Source organism: Ixodes scapularis, unplaced genomic scaffold (genome assembly GCF_016920785.2).
Source record: "Ixodes scapularis isolate PalLabHiFi unplaced genomic scaffold, ASM1692078v2 PGA_scaffold1__304_contigs__length_218370807, whole genome shotgun sequence".
Taxonomy (NCBI): Eukaryota; Metazoa; Arthropoda; class Arachnida; order Ixodida; family Ixodidae; genus Ixodes; species Ixodes scapularis.
In genome coordinates, this window is record NW_024609846.1 from 181,300,360 (window position 1) to 181,318,741 (window position 18,382).

Genomic DNA, 18,382 nt, shown 5'->3' on the forward strand with positions numbered 1-18,382 from the left:
TACAAAAAAATATTTTGCTGGCTCCATACCCAGAAAAATAAAACCAATTCTTGTTTTGAAAAAAAAAAAATGTCTTTGCGAAAAACATTTGTAAGCACCACGTGCGCGTTTTACGTATCACGCGATGTTGGCTTTTCGGGCGGCTTCCCCAAAAAAAACGGACCTGGCTATGGGTCTTGAAATATTTACTGACAAATTAGGCGTAGGAAGAATTGACAAAAAGTATTAATCACCGAGTATTAGGGTCGCTATTTTGAGAAACAAAATCGCAAATACGGCACATCGCGCAATAACGCTCTGGATTAAAGTTTTTTTTTTTTTTTTCTCCGTATCTATAAAAGCAAAGGTCTTCAAACCTTGCCAGTGTGTTGCCCTGTATATAGTTCATCATTTCATGAAATATTGTTGTACTGGTTAGCGGGAGAAATTTACAAGAATTGCTCATACACTCGCCGCACTCGCGCTGCAGCGAACAAGCGGGGTTGCGCGATCCAACAACCTGTGCCACTGAGCGCGAGTGAAGCCACCGGACGGCCATCTTATTTGTAGACGATTTGCGGTTTTGCTAGCGTTTTGCTGCGGTTTTATAGCGTGATTAGACATGTTTTTTACTCACTCGTTGTCATTCGCAGAAGACGTTTTTTAAGACTCTGTGTAACCGTTGAGACTTGTTGTGAACACGTGGAAACTTTTAAGAAAGCGCAGTGCCACAGGAAAAAGGTACAACTCGTCGAAAGTAAGTTTCGCCGGTCTCGCGGCGGGTGTAATGCTTCCTTGGCACGCCGAAGTGCTGCGTCTTTGTGCCTTCGCACGTTTGGATACCGATCAAGAATTGACAAAGTGTAGATGCATTTTGCGAGTGCAATGTGCGTGAAGCCGTATCAAAAAGTACAACTCGTCGAAAGCAAGTGTCACCGGTCTCGCGGCCTGCTCAAAGTTTCCTTGGCACACCGAAGTGCTGCGTCTCTGTGCCTTTGCACGCTTGAATACCGATCAAGATTTGTTTCGGCGCCGTGTGGATGTGTTTTGCGAGTTCAATGTGCGTGAAGTCGTATGTACCTCTGGGCAGCGTTTAACTTTTACTCTGACTGTGTTTGTAACTAGCGGTACTTGCGGTCCAGAAATGAGCTTGATCCAGCGTCCAGTGGCGAAGTGGCGACGGAAGAGGGGGGGGGGGGGGGGGGGGGGGGGGGGGGGGGGGGGCATCAGCGGCGCGTTGTTTTGTTTTGTTTACTAGACGCTTATGCCAATCAAATCAGCAGTACAAAATCTTTATTTACTTTTTCGGCTTTTTCCCGCTGCACTGCGCTTTCGTAAAAATTTCCTCGAGTTGTCAACGGTAAGTCTGAACCCTTACATATTGTCTTACAATTTTTCGACGAATGACGACGAACGAGTAGAAAACGTGTCTTCAGCATGCTGCCGCCAGCCTCTACGCTAGCAAAACCGCAAATCCTCTACGAGCAAGATGGCCGTTCGGTGGCTTCACTCGCGGGAGCGGGAAGCGCGATCCAGCAATAGTCATTCAGCTCAGAGATCAGTGTCTGTGATCATATGGCAAAATGCCTGGATGTTGCGTGCCACACTGTTCAAACCATTCTAGGAAGGGGCAGTGGCTATTCAGCTGTCTCCCAACAAATTCCCAGAGGGGGCGGTCCTGGCTCGATCAAATCAAACACGACGGCTGGCAGCCAACTCCATCATATTCAGTCTACAGCGTAAGTAGCGAACGATGCATTACTTCATGACCATGACTAAGTTCATAAACTGCATATGTTTTACCCCTTTTTGTTAGGAAAATAGCTCTCACGGACGTCACAACCGGGGTTGATGGGATATGTCAGCGCCATTACCGGGTACCGACATAGTTTCGATTTCGGGATCGGCGCTGGCAGCGTTGGCCACTGCTGTGTTTGTGATTTTCAAATTTGTGTCGCAGTGTAGGTAATTGTAACGAGTTACAGAGGTGCTTTTAAAGGGCAACTCCGCTTCATTTTTTATATTTAGAAAACTATGTAGCCCTCTTTAGTATCACATAGGAAGACCCCATGTAAGATATTACGATCTAATTCCGTTTATATATTGAATAAACTGGCCAACAAACCTTCAAGTGAGCCAAGTCGCCGAAATCTGCCAACTCTATAGCGTGCGACATGAGGCGCAATCGTCAGCGCAGTCAATGCTACGTAGTTGGAGCGGCCAACGTTGAACCACCACGTCAGAGGCATGACTACGTCATTCTCACGTTTTGTTTGTTTTTACTTCTCAGAGCGAAATTAAACGATGATGTCATGAGTTTCCCCTCCCGGTGTTGGCTGACCGGGCTTCCACGTGATCACGCTAGATTGCGCTGCCCTGCGCGCTTATCGCTCTGTTTCTCCACTCTCCTTCTCGTCTTTCGTATTCTCCCCTTCCCCCTCTCCCCCGGGCCATCACCGTCCACGCCTTGCGAAGCGACCTTTCCGCGTCGCGTGTCCTGTCCCTCGCTCCCTCCCGAACGTCACAAGACCACGTGGTTCGACGTGACGCGGCCATGACTCTGACCCCACGAGACCAATGTTGCCTGGCGAAACCGAAGTTTCGGTTTCGGTATCGGCTCATGTTTAAATTAGGATTACACAAATAATATTCCACATTTCGCGAATCCGAAGACGTAGAGTTGTTCAGTCGTGCTTTGTGAATTTGAATCACATGTAAACCTAATTTTTTCAGAATTGAGCGGAGTTGCCCTTTAAAAGGCCTCTAACACGCAAAAAAAAAAAAAATTTTTTTTCATGCTAGGCGTTGAAATGGCATATCAGGACATTACAAAAAAAATTATTTCACTATAGAGTTGCGTAGTTTTTTTTTTATATAAAAAAAAAAAAAGAAATACGAGGCCCAATTCAAAGTTCCCGCCGTGCACTGTGACGTAACAGTGTACCGCAAGGTGTCGGGGCGGTCAGAAGGGAGGCTTCGACCTACATCACTAAAAGTGGGTTCACCAGAAGTCACGTGAGTTTCACTCCTCGTGCTCTCCGCTACCGTGCCTAAGATTTTTTTTTTTTCTGCTCTTCGTACGAGCGATCGTAAAAAACGAAGTTTCAGTTCCACTAGCTCTTTATCGCTGCACCGTTGGTTAGTTTGCGTGCTGTAAAATTTGAGGACGAAGAGTCAGTGGATCGACGTGATGAAAACGTTGCGAGTACAAGCCAGTGTACGAGTGCATGCCGTCAGTCCGATGATACAGAGCTATACTGGGCGCAAAACAAGCTATCACGTTTTGAAAAAGAAATTTTAGAACGCTCGCAGAAACTAGGATTGCTAGCATACGTCACGCCCGATCGCATTGCTGAAGGTTCAGACACCGAGGTCGTTGAATCATCGGATACTCTCCAGGCTAAAGATGCCTGCCGTCTAAAGAATACGAACTGGTTTGTGTACCAAGTACAAGTAAACGTCGAGCACAAAGTACGTATTTTGTCTAGAACATGAGTAGAACTTGTTTACTAGGTGCACATGCGGCCGATGTATGTCTCTCGGAAATGCATGCAGTGTGATCTCTTCTTCAGTTGCTGAAATACCGGGACAGTCCCTCACACACCACCTTCTAGGCATTGTAGATCACGTCAATTCACTGACTCCGCTTCTTCTACCTTTACAGCAACATTAGACAGTTTTAGTATAGCGTTGCTGGATCTTACGTACGCAATACGCAATAGAATAGCGTACGCTAAAAATGACCTGCTCGGACCGAATTTAGTTGTGCGTTACGTTTTCGAGTGAACACATGATCTTGGTTAAATTTGCTAGAGCCGTAGAATTCCGCGTGCTTATAGCGCAACCATGCTCCTGAAAAGAAATATTGAAAAATAAAAAGTGTCCAATCATTTTATTTCAGATTAAACCAAGCCACAGCTGCCTCGTAAAGCGCGCTTTTCTGCGGGCTACAGAGGCTACGAGTACGAGTGCGTAGCCAAATTCGATCACGGAGCCTCCGTCAGTCGTCCCGTGGAAACGGCGCCTTTTATCAATGCTATCGTGGAATGAAATTCATGACCCTGATGTCCAGTGCATAGCGAGAACTTCGGCGATTTCTTTTAGAGTCGTTCGTCCGTCGGCGATAAACTGTGGGAATAGGCTTAGCGTTGGGCAGATCGCAGCGTCGACGCACATTGCGAGCGGTGAACATTTCCACTGTGCACTCCTTCAGCTGCAGGGCGATCTGATTCGACCGCGGTACGTCCCAGAGAGAATCGCCGAGCTGAACACCACGCAATTTCACGTAACACAGAACTTCGAAAACACCACGTCGCCCTCGCTGCGCCAGTCGAGGCAACCGCCATCTTGAAACTGGCGCTCTCGTTGGGTCCGAGATCTCTCGAGAGCGTCCCGCAAAGCCCGCTAAAGGTGTATCCACACGACGGACCAAATCGCTCTTTTGGTCCGCGGGCCGCGCATCACGTGATCTTACGTCACCGGTTTTTGAGGTCCGCCGGCGGTCCGCGGCCCGCGCTTGTGAGAAATGCCAAGCGACTTTTCTTGCCCGGACCTTGGCGGCGGACCGCGGCGTTTTTAGTATAATTGAAGCGCTAAGTCTGGCAACAAGCTGACTTTTGCTGTTTGGATTGGAATCCATATCCAAAGTCGTTTTCTTTTGGCGCCAACTGTTGAAGACGAAGAAGACGAACCTTTTGTTGTCCGACGATGCAACTTTTTACTTCATCGCGCTCATGGGGCAATTCCCCGCTCCGTGGGACAATAGTCGCGACGACTACCCAAATAATCATCTAAATATGTCCCCATGCCCTTTTCGGTTCACTTAAGTCCTCCTCGTCCTCAATAGTCAACGCCAAGGCCACCGCGGCCAAACGTCTCTTTCGTTCAACCTCCATCTTGGCTCCTTACAAATAGCCTCAAAGCAGCTCGCTCCATGCGTTTGGCGGAGCTGTGAGGTCGAGGGTTAGACCGGCCCGTTCGCTCTGTCGTCTGCTCTTTTGGTCCGCCGTGTGGATGCTCATTGCAGCCGGGCGGCCCGCGGGCCGTGCATCACGTGATCAATCGGTCCGCGGCCCGGTCCGTCGTGTGGATACACCTTAACCAGCAACGCAAAATCCCCAGCGTTGCGTGCTAGCCCTTCTATTGTGTTCTGCGCATGCGCACTCACGACCCGCAATCTCCTTGCGTACGCAAAGCTTATAGCGTACGGTCCACTAAAACTGTCTATTAAGCGATGAAAAGCAAATAAAAGAAACCTTGTCTGCTTGGATCGCTCGTGGAGATCCGAAGAATAACAAAAATGTTTAAAAAAAAATATTACACGCGCTCGCGGTAAGCACGAAAAGGGATACAACTCGCGTGACTTCCGGCGATGCCTCCCTTCTGACCGCCCCGACACCTTGCGGTACACTGTTACGTCACAGTGCACGACGGGAACTTTGAATTGGGCCTCGTATTTCTATTTTTTTATAAAAAAAACTATGCAACTCTATAGTGAAAAAATGTTTTTGTGATGTCCTGATATGCCATTTGAACGCCTAGCATGAAAAAAAACATTTTTTTTTTTTGGCGTGTCAGAGGCTCTTTAATGCGTGGGTACTTTTGAAAAGTGATAAGAGTCTAATTGCCACACGGCGACGGTGAGGGGATAGTCAGCGTTTTTGGTAGGGAGGTAATAAGCGGGATGCGACCGTTGGAAGGAGCGAGAGGTGACTCCGATCGAGGCAAGCGAGGCAGAAAAAAATGCAAGAACGAGAAAAACACCCCAATGCACGCCTCGGGGAAGGACAGACAACAAGGCCAGCAAACCGAGTAAGAAGGAGACAACGAAGCATGCAAATACGATCGAGAATGACGGTGGAGGGATGGTAAAGTGCGAGGGATGCGACCGGTGGGTAGATCTAGAGGCGACGCCATTTGAAACACTCGACGAAGCAGAGGCAAGCCGTTACAGCTGCGCGCTGTGCATCAAAATCGAGGTACTACAGCAGATTTTAGAGAACGCCCTGATGAAGGCAAAAGTAGAATGAAGAGAACGAGAGGAGTGTCGCAAGACGCTTTTTGAAGAGGAGAAAACATTGAGGACAGCAGAACAAGCTAAAAGGGAGAAGCTAGAAAAGCAAGTTGCAGAGCTCATCAACACACTAGAGGAAATGGAAGGCGAGACAAGGAAGGAAAGGAGGCCTCCGAGCCCTCACATGACGCAAGAAGGAGAAAGGAGGATACAGGAGACAGACCGGGTCAGGCAAGAGGGATTGATGGCACCTCCGACAGATCAAAGAAACTCCCAGGTCGGAAACGGAACCCAAAAGGGGTAGACGAGGACAGCGAAGTGACAGTCCAGAACGGGGAGAAGGCAATCAGGGTAGAAAATGAAGGAAAGACAGACAGCGAGGAAGTGACAAGCATGGACATAGAAAGACGGACAACCCTGGGGCAAGGACAACAGGAGCGGTTTCAGGAGGTGCTTGCACAGCTAACTGAGTTAGTGAGGCAATCGGAGGCGGACAGGATTGTGATTGGCCTCCTCGCGCAGCGGATAGAGAGTCTAGAGAACGAGAGGCAGATTGAGGCAGCGAGGTACACGAGATTGGAGAGGAGGATGGAGATACAAGATAAAGAACCGACAGGGATTGAGGAAGAGGACATGGCGCCCGGGGCGAAGGGAGAAAGCGTAGTGCCAACAACAGCCGGCCAAGAACAAGCCCAGGACAACATGATATCACCAGGGCGCCAGCCCGGCTGGACACCTCCGGTATCGAACAGATGATAAGCTCGGCCTCCAGTCCTTTCCATGTTTCTTCCAACTTGGCCGTCAGGTCTTCCACTGTGCCCTGCAAGACCTCGTTGAGGCCCAAGTGGAGCACATATTTCCTAGGGAGTTTTCGGGCCTGTGCCTCATACTCCCGGATGGCCTCGTGAGTTTGGTCCAAGGTCGCTCCCCTCTGATAGAGAAATACACCACTGTCCTTCACCCCCACTTCCTGGACCAGCACCGACGAAAATCTTTCTACATTTCAATCTTCTGCCAGAATTATTTCTTTCTTGAACCCCTTTGGTGGTCTCATTGGTGTCGATCCTGCCCTTTTCTGCTCCGTGGGCTGGGTAGGGACTCGGGTCCGTCTTGGTTCCGTGGGGTGGACAGGGACTCCGGCTGGTCTCTGCTCTCCGTTGTTACTTGACTCCGACGAGTGCACCTGTCTATCTTTTGCCGTCCTTTCCCTGTCCCTTTCAGGCTCGTCCCCGTCTTTCCTTTGGCACCCTGGTGATGTCGCGTTGTCCTCGAGGGCACGCTGTACTCAAATGAGGGAGTGCAACGCGAGTGACAAAGAAGATTGCGGGGATGATAGCCCCCTTTTTTAGGGCAGCAGACCCGCCCAAAGACTCCTCGAAATGCCAGCGAGGGAAGGAAATTACCCAGCGTAGACGTCCCATGGGATGTATTAGAGCAGCTGGTAAAGAGACGGCGAAACGAGTACCCCCTGCGAAGTATCGGCTGCAGGCAGTAGCCGGATGTGAGGAGGAGCGAACAGTGGAGGACGAGAGAGGGAGAAGGGGACCCCCAACCAACAGTGAAAGAAAAAAAACACGGGGGGGGGGGGGGGGGGGGGGGGGGCAACGGGTCTGAAAGCAAAAGGACGAAATAGGAGAGCAAAGAAAAGGCGGAGAGAAGTAAGGATGGCTTTTCTAAACATGCAGGGATCAAGAAGAGCGGGAAAATGGGAAGAGGCTTTCCAAATGCTTCAAGCGGACGGCATTGGTGTCTTCGGAGTGGCAGAGACACATCTTAGAGATGAAGAAAGGCCCCCAGAGTGTGAAGGGTGGGTCTGGGAAGGATGTAACAAAGAGGGTAAAGGGAGAAGAGGGGGTGGGGTGGGGTGGGGTTTTTCAGTGGGCCAGGATGGCAAAGACAGAATCCAGAGTGTCAAGAACACCCTTGGATGACGGGGAGAATAGCGGGGCAAGAGGTGGCAGGTTTAGTGGTCTATTTGTGGACCGGGGCAGGCAGTAGGGAAAAGAACAGTGAACTGGTCAGGCGTATTGAGAGAGACTACCACAAACTGGGAAGGCCCACCATTATAATGGGCGATTTTAATGCGCACCTTGAGGAGTTTGGTGGAAGAACAGACTACAATGGTAAACTGCTGCTGGACATGGTAGAACATCTGGACATTATAGTAGTCAACAGTCAGAACAAATGCACAGGGATGATAACATGGACACCCAGGAAGATGAGTTCCACTATCGACTGCTGCCTAATGTCCCCAGACGTGTACGAGAAATTAAGGTACATGGAGATAGATGAGGACGGCGACAGGAGCCTCGGAAGCGACCACAACAGGTTACTCATTCCATTTCGAGGAAACTCGGCAGACACCAAAGAAAGCAAATCAATTGTACAGTGCAATGTTACACAAAGGGAAGCCCAAATGACTGCAGAGAAACTATAGAAGCAGAGGCTGAAAACAAGCAGCTGGAAATACACGAGGACCTCATGCAATGGTGGATTCCCCACCTGGAAAAAGCGAAGAGACCCACACGTCACAAGGGAAGGAAAAGAAAGCGATGGTGGGACGTTGAGGTGAGGAAGGCAATAACGGGAAGACAACTGGCGTGCAGAGCTCTCTGAGGAGAGATCAGGAGGAGAATGGAGGGGGGAATCCCTCTGAGGGAAGGATTCTATGGCATGGAGGGAGTTTCAGGACAGGAAAGTAGAAGTGACGACCCTGTTCCAGACCAAGATGGCCAAGGCAGATAAGAGGTTCCTGGAGGACCTGAAGGAGGCGGGAAGGGAAGCGCCTCGCAAGTTCTGGCGACATGTTCGGGACCAGACGGGTAAACCCGGGGAGGATCCAATGCTCAAAGACGACACCACGGGAAGACAGCTGAGGCCGAGGGAAACCATCCGATACATCGAAGAGAGGGTCAGATCGATGTTTGCGGGGAGCAGCACGGACGCAGTGGACGAGAATGGGGGGCCGGAGGGACTGGTGGAGCGAGGGGTACAGCCGAGCATGGACAACATCACGAGGGAAGAACTGAAGAAAGCGATAGGGAGGATGGGAGCGGCAACAGCCACAAAACTAGACAATCTATCAATGAGGCTGGTGAAGGAGCTGGGGCCGGAGACAAGAGGACTCCTGCAGAAAGCCCTGAGCCAGATCATGAAAAGGGGACAAGTTCCAGCCGAATGGCGAAAATCAAGGCTCCGATTCATACAAGGGCCAAGGACCCAAGTCCTCGTTCGGCAGCTACCTTCCTATCACAATCACACCGGTGCTGTACCGACTGTTTATGCAGGTGGTGCGGAACAGACTGCAGGCATGGGCAGAGAAAGAGGCGATCCTGGGCGAGCTGCAGAATGGCTTTCGATGTGGAAGACGCCTAGAGGGCAATTGATCTATTTGTGCTGACTCAGGCCACCGATATCGCCCAGAAGGAGAACCGCCCCCTTTACCTCTGTTTTCTCGATGTCAGCAAGGCTTACTAATGGGTCGAACATCGAAAACTGTGGACGCAGCTGGCAGAGCGGGTACTCAACAGTGAGTGGATAGACCTCTTGAGAGAAATGTACAGTGGGACGGCGGTGGTGGCACAGTGGCAGCAGGAGACAACACATCCAGTGACCTGCTCCAAAGGCTTGAGACAGGGCTGCCCGCTGTCGCCGCTGCTGTTTATGCTCTACATAGGAGGAATCGAAAGGCGGCTGCAGGAGAGTGGGGAGGGCTTCTCACTGGAATATTTGGAGGGTGGGGAACAGAAGGGAGGAAAACTTCCGGGACTCATCTATGCCGACGATATGGTGCTGATGGCGGACTCACTGCAGGGCCTGCAGGGGCTCATGAACGAGTTTGGTGCAATGGGAGAGGCCCTGGGGCTCAGCTTCAGTTCGCACAAATCTGGGCTGATGGCCTTTGGGGCAGCAGAGGAAAATGGTACCGCGAACCTGTCCATTCAGGCCAACCCTGTACCTTGGGTGGACCGCTACATATATCTGGGTATAAACCTACAGAAGGGACACCACTACCTCCTAGAGCACGAGATGAAGGTCAAGGCGAAGAGCAGGAGGAACAAGGGCATAGCAACGGCCAGGGCCCTCTGGGGATATAACCGATAAGAGGTCACCCGAGCGGTCTGAAAGATGGTGGCGGTGCCGGGGCTCACTTTCGGCAACTCGGTGCGTGCATGCTTGTGCCTGCCAACAGGTACCCGCCAATACCTCGAGGCCCGTCAGAGGGAGGTGGGAAGGTCAGCACTAGGAGCAAGCCGAACAGCACCGAACGAGGCCGTCCAAGGAGACATGGGCTGGTCCGGTCTTGAGGCCAGGGAGGCCCGAGCCAAGCTGGACTTCGAACGCCGCCTCAGCCGGATGAGCGAAGAGCGCTGGGCCAGACAGACTTTCAAGTACGTGCATCTTCGGTCCGTCCCAACCCGATGGGTACGACGGACGCGCCAGCTGGCACAGCGGTACGAGGTCAGCGGCCCACTCCTTACCCAGCCGCGGAGCAGCCGGAACTACAGCAGAGCATCCGCACGAGGGTGATGGAGAGCGAGACGCGGCGGTGGGCGGAGGCAGCACGTCGGAAACCAGCGCTGGCCCTGTATGCCAGAGAGAAACAGGAGGTGAAGCGAATACCTTTCATGGACAACAGCAAGGGCAGTGCACTGCTTTCGGACGCCCGAGGCGACATGTTGCGGACCCGCGTGCTCCGCGCGAAGTACACGGACGTGGAAGTGAACTGCGTCATGTGCACGCAAGGAACAGACGAGACGGCGGAGCACGTCATACCGGAATGCACGGGCCTAAAGCCGGACGTTACGTACGAACCAGACATGGCGGTGGCGCTGCGCTTCAGGGGCGTTGACGAACAGCACGCCGCCCAAGAGGTGTTTGTCCAAGGAGGATAGAAGGGTAGGAGAGGGCATGACCCTGGCCGCGTAGCCTCCACAAGCCATGCTCCCTTGACGCCTCGCCTCTTTCTCCTTTTCCTCCTTACTCTCCTCACTTATCAGGCAACGTCAGGGGGATGAAGCTCTCGGCTACTTCCGTCCGGCCGCGTATATTTATGACGTTCGTCCGGTCCGACGAACTGCTTCGGATTGCCGCGCTCCCAGCGGGCGTTGGCACTGGTTATTTTATTTTAATAAATATGATTCATGCATTTAATGAAGTGAAATAAAGATGAAGTTGTTTTAGAGGTGTGAATGGCTTTCAAGCGTGTTATCGTAACTTTCTTTCACTCTCTCAACGTGTCTGGGCGCGCTTTCTCTCTCTCCGAACCCGCGCCTAGCGCCTAGCGCCTCGAGATGCGCTGGCCCAACACCGCTGGCCGCTGATGCCGGGAAGTCGGCGAAGTCGGTGGACCGTTAGAACGCGCGAGAGACACGAGCCCGCGAGGTGTTTCGCGTCTGGGGGTGCGTCGCGGCGCGAGATTCGTGCCACGTTCGTGCGTGCGCGGCTTTTCTTTTTTCGTGGGAACTCGTTGTTTTTGTAATGTTGTCAAGCATAGATTTTCGTCATCACCACACCCAGTGTTGCCATTTTAGCGATTTTGTCGCTAGATTTAGCAAGTTTCTATACATTTAGCGACAGTTTTCTTTTTTTTTTTTTAATTTAGCGGTCAGCGATCTTTTTATCGACTTTGTTGTTTAACCGTAATCTTGTTATTTTGAACAATTTTGAGATGCTCGCTGGCTAAACCCTCTTGCTTCTCTAGCCGAGTTTGCTTTGGATATATGCTCAATTTAGCGGCGCGCTTAAATAAAATGTCAACACTGTCAACACTGCAGACCATCTCTCCTGCGCCCACATACCCACGTGCTCTCCGCCAAACGTCATCCTGACTATAAGAGCTGGCCTCAAAAGGCACGAAAAAACGTGTTTCGACTACGAACTTACAGAAAAAGTTGTTCGGCAAATCGGCACAGCTGAAGCCTACAAAGCTGGCAACGAACCGTCGACATCGGCAGATTTAGGTGACTTGAGTGCAGTCACCATCAAGGAAGAACTCTTCGTCTTCTAGACTGTTCCGTTGAACTGTTCTTGAAGGCAAAGCAGTCATTATTTCCGTGTTAAAATTAACAAGTACCCGTTTCTTATTCGTACTTACGTAGTTACCGCCTAGTCGTTTCCCAAATAAAAAATTACAAATAAAAACCGTCCTAGTTGTTTTTCAGTGTAAGTTTAACCTCTCAAAATACCTGAGATATGATTATTTGAGGTTCACTTACTTTAAAAGAGTTTAATAAGCTTCTGGAATTCAGCGAATATTTTAGCGACTTCCTGCCGAATCTAGCGACTGTTTAGTGACTTCCTAATCTCAATTTAGCGGCGCGCAAAAAAAAAAAAAAAAAAAAAAAGAAGATGGCAACACTGACCACACCGAAAGCCGGAAAACCGATGTTTTCGAGTTCCAATGGACGTGACGTGAGGTACGCTCTTTTGGTCTTCTCTTGCGTAAGTTTCTGATTAAATGTTTGCAACAGAACCTAACTGTCGCAGTGATAGTGAGTATTAATTGTTTGATTTTACCAATAGCTGCGATGGTTTCAAATCACGAAACCAAATCCTATCATTGTTTAGGATTCCCCTTGTTCATTCCCCGTGAGAAATATGTCGTTGTCAAATATCTGGCGACTTCTATATAATATCAAGATTGAGCACATATGCTCACTTCAAAAGATGGTAAACTTTTTGCAGTGAGCTATTTTTTTGGGGATTGTTGTCAGCGATTCACGCGTCTGCTCGCGAGGAGTGAAAATGAGCCTAAATATTTGTCGATGAACTGAGGATGAGCGATGGAGCGATCCGTACTGGTTTCCCGTTTCGTTTAGCAGTGACGCACTCGTAAATTTAAGTGATAATATTAAAAACTAATACAGGTTCTCGATGAAGACTCGGTACCAAAGACTGAGCTTCTGTTTTTTTTTTTTTTTTTTTTTTTTTTTTTTTTTTTTTTTTTATCCTGATTGCTTAGTTTCCTTTAGTTACAAGACACCGTCGTAGGTCTTTACTTACGCTTACTTTTATAATAAAATTCGAAATGATTGTCAATTTAGTGTGGAGGTATTTAACTCAAGGAGAAGAAAAACGGAGGCGACACGAGTATTTAATGTCGCTGTGTTGAACTTGAAGTACCGTTTTTTGAAAGGAGGTACAGATAATGCTCGCTGTTTTCATTTGACCATGTCAGGCATGTAAAGGCCAATCAAGCAAGTAATTCAACTTTTTTTGCTAGGCTCCACGCCTGTGGCTGAAAGGCGCGAGGCTTGTGAGTATACGCCAAGAAGCTCGAAAAGGATCACGAGCCTACAGAGAGTCTATGCAAATTTAGCAAAGTGTTTTTGCAAGGACGCATATCATCACCTTCGTCGCACGTAGCCTTAACGTTTTATCCTGTTTTGTTGTTCATTTCTTTGATTCTTGTGTGCAAAATAGTGAGAAATTCCTTCTGTGTTTTCTACTGCCTGTTGAATAAAAATGAAGGCCAAAGAACAAGTATCGCGTATTTTTTGTGTATGTCTCACTTTCGTTGCTTTGCTAGGTTTCTGCTGCTTTGCTGCTGGTCTCGCGTTACAGTACTGGCTTGTGTGCGTTTCAACGCACATTAACCAGCATTGAAACGCGAAAACCAGCAACAAAGCAGCAGAAGCCGAGCAAAGAAACACAAAAAGAATGGCAAAAAAAAAAGCTGCAATCTTTATTATTATTATTTTTTTTTTTTTTATTCTAGGTGGCACAAGCTACCACCCATCCATCCAAGTACAATGGCGCTCAACATTGAATGGCGCTGCCGTGCGGTTTCGGTTTTGGTTTCGCTGTGCCGCCATGTTGATTTTAGTACAGCCACCAGATACCAGGGGATTCGAATGGCGCTGCGGACGCGTTCCATGGGCGGTAAGTTGCACAAATCTGCCAACGGCCGTGTTCCAAAATTTACTCGATCTTACTCCAGGGTAAGGGTTTTGTACCTTGGTGTTTCAAAACCTACCCGCGTCCAGCGCTTTTCAAACTATGATGTCACGTGACACGACCCGCCGGAGTATCTCTGATCCATTCGGGTGAGATTTGGAACAGCTAGGGTGGCTAGAGAGTTGGGTGTGTCGAGCGCGCCGGGTGTAGGACGCCGATCTCACTACCCCTCTGCTTCGACTAGACCTGTGCGCCGCCGCCGCCGCCTGTTTTGCTCTCGCCGCCCTGCGCCGCCGCCGGGTTCCCCAGATCCAGCACGCCGCCGCCGCCGCCGCACAATAAATCCGGCGCGCCGCCGGCGCCGTCATTTTTTTTTTTTTTGGGGGGGGGGGGGTATTGGTGTTTTGTTTTTTTTGCTGCTTCTATATGGGGTTTACGTACTATATTATGCATAAAAAATGAATAGATTGTTTTGCCTTTCATTTTTATTCCTGTAAATATATCAATAGATGTAGAAGTTCCATAAAAAACGGAGACACAGAACAAACAAAAAAAAACGGACAAAACAACAAGTCTCAAACACCGTCTGTAGTTTATTTGAACAACGAACGTTGTTACATATCCCTCAAAACCCTCACCACCAAAAAAGAGACACCTCCCCTTCACTAGGTCACCGAGGGCCGGACACTCAGACAGAACCCATATGATTCATGATTCAGACATATCTAAATGATTTACACCACCCTGATGACCTCGCTTGAGGGCTGACCAGCCACATGCGATAACAGGCAACTCCAGCTCCAGCACAGCCCTTACAATTCTGAGAAAACAGACACAAAAAAACGCTTCATATCACTGTCCAATGCCAAGGACGGTGTGCTTGCTCAATTACCAGAGGTCAAAATACGCATGGTCTCCCTCAGAACTCTCCGACCATTGCTGATTGTTGGGCGAGTGTGTATTCTGCGTGAGAAAACATGATTGCGCTTTAAGACATAGACAGAGGAAGAACACCACAGAGCGCTTACTTTCAACTGATTTAATCCAAGCGCCTCAGCGTAGATACACACTGCGTCACCACACCACATCGCAACCAATCCGTGGCCCCGCCGCGGACTGCGAATAAGCGATCTCTTTTTCTGCAAAGTCAATTGAAACCACGCATGACTGCAGGTGCAAACCATTATTTGCTTCCTCCACTGTTCTCGCTAGGCACACAGATAAGAATGTTAGAGAAATAATTGAGGCGGACGCCATCAATAGTTCCGGCACGTGTTGTGCACGTGTTTTATTCTGGCACCCCTGAGGACTACCCCGAAAAGGAGGTTAACCTTTCTAATTTGTGCTGAGCTTTAAAAACTAAATTTACACCGAACCTCTCTGCCATTGATATAAAGTTATGAGAGATTCCAAGGTAGTAAGGCACACACACAACATTCCTTACAACCGGTTTTTTCCACAGGAGCCGGATTAAACGTACGTTCCTTACACCTAGATAAAAACCGACAACACCTTCTGCCAAACTCAATTTTCGTTCACAACCATTTGAACAATTGCACCAGGATGGGATTGTTACAGTTGTGCTCAAGGTCCTTGAGCACAACTGTAACAATCCCATCCTGGTGTAATTGTTCAAATGGTTGTGAACGAAAATTGAGTTTGGCAGAAGGTGTTGTCGGTTTTTATCTAGAAATGCCTGACAGGAGTGGAGCAACAGCCCATTGTCACTCAAAAACTCTGAGCAATTGATTGAAATATTGAATCCGCATCATGGGAGAAGGTGCGATGTGACAACTGTAGACATCAAGGACTTACGTTACTCTATGGATAAGTCGGAGCTGTTAATAAGGGTCAGGAGGTGGTGTGATGATAATCTAGTGAAGCTGCAGCCTGCCAATGGGATTGATGTAGATAGTTTTATCAGCATTCTGGAGTTTCATTTAGAGTCCACTGCCGTAGACTTTGATGGTTCTCTTTTTATTCAAAAACAGGGTGTGTGTATCGGGTCGTGAATTGCTCCAGTGTTGTCCGAGATTTTTTTTAAACGAGACTTATGTACACGTTGACACGGTTGTGCGGTCCTTGTCGATTGGACCGCAAAACCCTGCCATCGCCACAGTCAAATTAAATACTTATAGACCTACTGTTGCACACGGAAAAGGGCCTGTGCTGGATGTACGGCAAGGAATCAGCCAAGCCTCTGTTGGCAGCTGAGAGTTGTCACTTGAAAATAGTTAAGAGTGGTGTAATGGCGTCTGCGATGGATAACGCTTGTAAAGAATCCCGTATGTTTTGGGTTGGTGAGGTAGTTGAGTTGCAAAAGATGCGTCGTTTGGAAGCGGGCCATCACAATGATGTAATTGTCAGAGTTGTGCTCAAGGTGCTGAAGGTTTAATCCGGCTCCCGTGGAAAAACCGGCTGTGAAGAATGTCGTGTGTGTGCCTTACTACCATGGAATCTCTCATAACTTTATATCAGTGGCGATCGGTGTAAATTTAGTTTTCAAAGCTCAGCACAATTTAGAAAGGTCAACCCCCTTTCTGGTGGTCTTCAGGGGCGCCAGAGAAAAAACATAAGAACCCAGATGTAACTTTTCAGGCAGGAGTGGTGTAGGGACCCTCTCATTTCGTCGAAACTCGTTTCGTGGAATTAATTATCGCAGACAACATTTCATGGGCACACGTTTCACGGACGCACGTTTTGGCGAAGTGCACGCTGTAGGGACATCTCGTCACGCGTGTATCATATATTAGTAAGGGTTCTGATGGAGTTGCCTGTTATCGCATATATGGCTGGTCAGTCATCAAGCGGGGTCGTCTGGGTGGCAGGTTAGTGTGACCATGAATCATTTGGATCTGCCCGAATGTCCGGCTTTCAGTGACCTACACTCTAAAAAAAGGGTATATTCTTACACCTTTTGTCCCATATAAGACACCCCAAAACTTCAGACGTCGATCTGACGGTACTAACTTTCACGAGAGGCTTGATAGCCGTGTGGTACAACTTATTAAAATAGCTAATGTACGTTTTACTGACTACAAAAAAAAAATAATAATCGGGGCTGCGAAACATCAGTGTTTTCTTTCTGTGGTCTTTGATACGTACTTTAGTTTAATCAGTTATATCGCTCCGTTATCAAGCCCCTTGTAAAACGTGTCGCCGTCTGTGCGCTGTGCGTCAAACTAAAGTTTTGGGGTGCGTTATCTGGGACAAAAGGGTGTATAGTGATACCCTTTTTTTTTAAAGAGTTCTTTTTTGGTTGTGAGGGTCTTGACGTATATATAAGAGCGTTAATTCCTTATTAAAATAAACTGTTTATTTTTTTATTTATTTATCAAAGTACCCTCAGGGCCCGAAGGCATTACAGAGGGGGAAAGCACATACATGAAACAAAGATGTTCGTATACGCGACGCGAAGTCTTACGAGATTTGGTTGTCGGAGAAAAAAGCGATGATTTTGGCACTGGAACGTGTACGTCTTGATAACATATATATAGTAGAATCCAGCTACATATATCTTAATTCTCCACATAAAGGTGGAAATTAGTAATGGTTCGCAAGGAGTCGGACTCTTTTTACTAGAGTTCTTGATGTGAAAACGGGTATAAAACCTGTGTTTGAGACTTGTTGTCTTGTGCGTTATTTTTATCGTTTCGTGTCTCCCGTTACTATGGAAGTTCTTCACCAGCTCGCCTGTGTTTTTAAAGTGTTATAACGGAATGAACGGTTTTGTAGACCGCAAAACGATTTAAATGAAATTTTTGTGAAATAATTTGATACAAAAGGGCTATATTCGCGTCCGTTTTTCAGGCTTCTTTCAAACGTATTTTATTTTGATCCACACGCCTGGCTTGTTCCTGTCACATCGTGTTTCTGGGGGTCCTTCTTTCTCGTTTCCACGCCGGCATCCAGCATCGGGGGTCGAAGTCGAGCCCCCATCCGGTCGAGTCGGGGAGGCTCTCCTTACCGGTCTTTGCCGCCAAAGTATTTGCTTACACTCCCGAGCTCAAAATCCTTGCACCCTCGCACATTTTGTAGATGTTGTCATGATCTTCTGTTATGCGTCTCGCCATCGGGGAGGGCGGCGTCGGCGTGATGCGCTTGTAATCGGAAGATCTGCCGCGGTGCAAGGCGAGTTGGTTGAAATCGACGTCAATCGCTGCAGGTTGTTCGTAAAACAAAAAAAGAAAAAAAGAAGAAGAAAAGATCTATCGTGGCGGCAGCTTGGCGGCAATCCGGTGTGCCTTGCGGGGTAAACCCGGAAATGGTGTAGGTTTGATTGTTCACGTTGGTGATGAATTAAGTGTCCGTGGAAAAGCAGGCCAAGTTTCGAGGAAGGAACGCCGTTCGTGTACCATACCCCGCCACTGACCCTGAATGGAGCTGGTCGATGTTTTGCATCGTAGGAACGCTTCATGCCGTGAAGGTAAGCGAGGTTCGCGTTTGCAGCGTCGCAGTTCGCGCGGACGTCGCCGACCTCGCCGGGAAGCG